At 41.1% G+C, this 5,048-nt stretch overlaps 1 long non-coding RNA gene across 1 annotated transcript; it reads right to left on the bottom strand.

The window, feature by feature from the left end:
- Positions 1 to 719: 719 nt before the first annotated feature.
- Positions 720 to 3,196, bottom strand: LOC133545119 (uncharacterized). The gene is made up of 3 exons (XR_009804731.1): positions 3,095 to 3,196; positions 1,291 to 1,474; positions 720 to 1,211 (listed from the first exon to the last, which is right to left on the bottom strand). It is a non-coding gene; the product is annotated as an uncharacterized LOC133545119 (long non-coding RNA).
- Between the last annotated feature and the right edge of the window lie 1,852 nt (positions 3,197 to 5,048).

Below are 5,048 nucleotides of genomic sequence, written 5' to 3'. Positions count from 1 at the left end.
AAGGACTCCACTTGTGCACAAGTCCTAATGTGCCAAAGTACATGTCTGACATGTGGAGCATCTTTGAGGACCTTAGGGAGGTCAGAGTCCAGACTTCCAGTTTGAAAGTCTGGAATAGTTCTTCCAAAAGATTTCAGACAAATCTTGTTCAAATGTTTAAATCCAGATTGAAATCACTTGTATTTAATTGTGCGTACGTCAGCTGAAAGTATTTTAGCTACACTATTTGATTTTAAATAATATTTTTGATTGGTGATGGTTATATTTTAGTATTTTAGGATCTTTTTAGTTTGCCTTCTTGTAATATTCTATAAAGCACTTAGAACGTCCTAGTGCAGTGGTCCCCAACCACCGGGCCGCAGAATTTTTTTTTATAAAAAAAAATAATTATTAAATCAACATAAAAAACACAATACACACTTACAAATAGTGCACCAACCACAAAAATCCCCCTTTTTCATGACAAAAACGTCCCTTTTTCATGACAAAGAAGAAAAAAAAAAAAAGAAAAAAAAAGGACACCCCCCCGGACCGCGGGACAAATTATTAAGCGTTGACCGGTCCGCGGATACAAAAATGTTGGGGACCACTGTCCTAGTGTACAAATTGTGCTCTAACTTGCCTTGACAACTTGACTGAAAAAGCAGATGCCACTCAAACACTGAAGTCATCGTCTTTATGCTCAACTCTATGTCTGAATACAAATGTTATACAAATGCTGAGAGTTTAAGAACATATTTATTTGGTGAGCTTCTCAAAATCCCCGGTTAAACTGGAAAAAAAAATGGACATTGATGCTCTTATTTTGTTAACCCATGCAATTTCCGCATCCGTGAAGACTGAGAGCGGTGCGCTTGACGAGCGGGCTCTTTGTGGGACTGGGAGTGTGGATGTTGGATGTTCGAGCTCGGATGTTGGATGTTCGAGCGGGACTTCCAGCAGCAGCACGCCGACAACCAGCACCCTCACGCCGCAGTGCAGTAGCCTCAAAGCCGCTTCTCTTCCGCTACAACAAAGGGGAACTTTTCAAGTCACACTTTTCATTCGGGCGAGTCCGTCTTTGTAGCGAGTGGACGCCACCTTGTTCGGAGCATGAGAACCAGCGTGGGGCGCATCTTTACAACTTTCTAAGCCCGATTTCCGCCTTAATTTCTCGGCTTCACCTCCACATTAGTCCCGGAGAGGCTGGCGGATGTGTCAAAGACTTCCACCTTTGTTGAAAACAACATTAATTGCCAAGTTAGGCTGAAGAAGGAGCCAGGGGAGAAGTAGATGGATGTGACACTTTACCCGCCTCCTCCGCAGCCTCTGGCCGCCTCAGAGCACACCAGACTCGGGCAGCTCTCCTACCCTGAGCCGCCCTTCCGGAGCCACAAGGTAGGACCAGGAACCTTCTTGTCTCACTTCTTGTCTGCACATGGAAGTCACCTGCGTGGCCTCCACTCTTTCATTAACTGCCTTCTGTCGTGCTGCTCTGTCAATTAAAGGCTGATTAATTGCTTGATTGGGCTGAAGTTCATTAAGGCATCTACTATGACGTCATTACTGTAACTTACTACTCATCAGCTTTAAACAATATATGTACAGTAACACATAATAATGCCAGGAGAAGTACATCATCTTTAAACAAGATATGTACAGTAACACATTATAATACCAGGAGAAGTACATCATCTTTAAACAAGATATGTACAGTAACACATTATAATACCAGGAGAAGTACATCATCTTTAAACAAGATATGTACAGTAACACATTATAATACCAGGAGAAGTACATCATCTTTAAACAAGATATGTACAGTAACACATTATAATACCAGGAGAAGTACATCATCTTTAAACAAGATATGTACAGTAACACATAATAATGCCAGGAGAAGTACATCATCTTTAAACAAGATATGTACAGTAACACATAATAATGCCAGGAGAAGTACATCATCTTTAAACAAGATATGTACAGTAACACATAATAATGCCAGGAGAAGGACATACAAGATACACAGTGGGGCAAACAAGTATTTAGTCAGCCAGCGATTGTGCAAGTTCTCCCACTTCAAATGATGACAGAGGTCTGTCATTTTCATCATAGGTACACTTCAACTGTGAGAGACAGAATGTGACGATAAAATCCAGGAAATCACATTGTAGGAATTTTAAATAATTTATTTGTAAATGATGGTGGAAAATTAGTATTTGGTCATTCAAAGCTCTCATTGATGGAAGGTTGTTTTGGCTCCAAATCTCAGGATACATGGCCCCATTCATTCTTTCCTTAACACGGATCAATCGTCCTGTCCCCTTAGCAAAAAAACAGCCTCAAAGCATGATGTTTCCACCCCCATGCTTCACAGTAGGTATGGTGTTCTTGGGATGCAACTCAGTATTCTTCTTCCTCCAAACACCAGCAGTTGAGTTTATACCAAAAAGTTCTATTTTGGTTTCATCTGACCACATGACATTCTCCCAATCCTCTGCTGTATCATCCATGTATCCATTTTGGTATAAACTCAACTCGTTGTATTTGGAGAATACTAAGTTGCATCCCAAGAACACCATACCTACTGTGAAGCATGGGGGTGGAAACATCATGCTTTGGGGCTGTTTTTCTGCTAAGGGGACAGGACGATTGATCCGTGTTAAGGAAAGAATGAATGGGGCCATGTATCCTGAGATTTTCAGCCAAAACAACCTTGGTTGACCAAATACTTATTTTCCACCATCATTTACAAATAAATTATTTAAAATTCCTACAATGTGATTTCCTGGATTTTATTGTCACATTCTGTCTCTCACAGTTGAAGTGTACCTATGATGAAAATGACAGACCTCTGTCATCATTTGAAGTGGGAGAACTTGCACAATCGCTGGCTGACTAAATACTTTTTTGCCGCTCTGTATGTACAGTAACACATTATAATGCCAGGAGAAGGACATAGAAGATATGTACAGTAACACATTATAATGCCAGGAGAAGGACATAGAAGATATGTACAGTAACACATTATAATGCCAGGAGAAGGACATAGAAGATGTGTCCAGTTGGCTTTCTCCAACAACCACACATCGTTAACTTGTCTCCGACCACAGACTTTGGTCTTTCTCCATCCCGGGGTCAGAGGTCGGTTAGGGTTAGGTGTAGGTCAGCAACACATCTGCCTGCCGGGCTTCATGAAAAGTCTGATATCTTCCTGCAAATGAATGAAACAACAACATTTGGCACAACTTTCCACAGAATATTTTCTAGCGACAAACATAAAACTACCAATCATCTTTTCAATGGAAATAGTCCACTAATGAGGCTATAAGCCACACCCACTACGTCTTACAAGAAAATAATATTTTGCCTTTATATAAGTCGCAGTTATATATGTTGTGAAATGAGTTATATACACAGAAATATTTTATTAATGGTTATTTACATACCTTTATTGTTTCCAAACGGTGTCTGTAACACAGCAGTAAAACGGCTAATCAAACAAAACAGAAGTCATGGTCATGAACCCACTAGCGGTGCAAGCTAGCTCGCCAATCAGCAAAACAGACTCAATAACTCCACGCTGACGTTTGCTGAATTTACTGAGGAATTTACGAAACTGAAACAATACAAAAAGAATGCCATTGTGAGTTAATAATACTAGTAAACTTGTTAGCATAGCTTGATTACATGACGATAGCATGTACAAATATGCATGGAAAGACTCCTACAGACATCACACACGTGAGGCTTTAGTCAGTAAGAATTGTTTTAGTTATATTGTCAAAGTTACAAATGTTCCTTGGAGTGATGGATGAAAAATGATATGGACGCTCCTTTCCGGTTTGCGGCGTTAAAACAGGAAACACATTTTCAACACGCAATACCTGCAGTGAGCGACCTCGTTCAAAAGAGGGCGCCACAGCACAAACAATAACAAACCAATTCAGTCCGCTGCTTGGGTTTAATTATTTCATGCAAACTAATGGACACAAAACATTATGGCCGTTAGCAAGAAAAAAAAAATCATAAATTAGCCGCTGCGACTCAAACTGTAGGAATAAAGTAGCGGCTAATAAATGTACTGTACTGTACTGTACTGTAATCTTTGCATGTTCTAACATCCCTGCAGTAAACCTATGCGGACAACATTCCTGGTAATATTTATCAAACGTAGGGATGGGTTCCAAAACGAGTACTTTTATAGACACTGACTGACTTCCGGGTGTGGAATCAGGTCAAATGTGGAATCAGGTCAAATCTAACAGTGCCATCCTTCATGTGTTCTGCTTGCAGACTCAACTATTCAGCACTCGGTCAAACTCTCACTAAGTGATGTTGCAATTATTAACACCAACAAAGCAAGTATGTTGGCTAGAAAACACTCAAACATGAACCAAGGCTCCATGCCTCCAAAAATGTGTTAGCTTGATGCTAATTTACCTTACATCTTCTGTAGACAGGCTGCTATTAGCATTAGCCATTTTACATCTACTTTGTATGTGCAGACAAGTCTTTCTAATGACATTTTTTCCTCCTCTTTTGTTGAGAAGCGGGTATGTACTCCTAGGTACCGTTGAGTACGGGTATGTACTCCTAGGTACCGTTGAGTACGGGTATGTACTCCTAGGTACCGTTGAGTACGGGTATGTACTCCCAGGTACCGTTGAGTACGGGTATGTACTCCTAGGTACCGTTGAGTACGGGTATGTACTCCTAGGTACCGTTGAGTACGGGTATGTACTCCCAGGTACCGTTGAGTACGGGTATGGACTCCCAGGTACCGTTGAGTACGGGTATGTATTCCTAGGTACCGTTGAGTACGGTATGTACTCCTAGGTACCGTTGAGTACGGGTATGGACTCCCAGGTACCGTTGAGTACGGGTATGGACTCCCAGGTACCGTTGAGTACGGGTATGGACTCCCAGGTACCTTCCCAGTTCACACGTGAGCGGTGGTCATATGCCACTCTGGGATTGAAGAACATCAAAGGGAAATGCACTTTTTCTGGAATTCTGCCGGTCGATCACAATCATTATGACACACAAAGAGAGAAAAGGTTTTCTCT

This window comes from Nerophis ophidion, linkage group LG28 (genome assembly GCF_033978795.1).
Source record: "Nerophis ophidion isolate RoL-2023_Sa linkage group LG28, RoL_Noph_v1.0, whole genome shotgun sequence".
NCBI lineage: Eukaryota > Metazoa > Chordata > Actinopteri > Syngnathiformes > Syngnathidae > Nerophis > Nerophis ophidion.
This window is presented reverse-complemented; position numbering and strand designations above follow the sequence as displayed.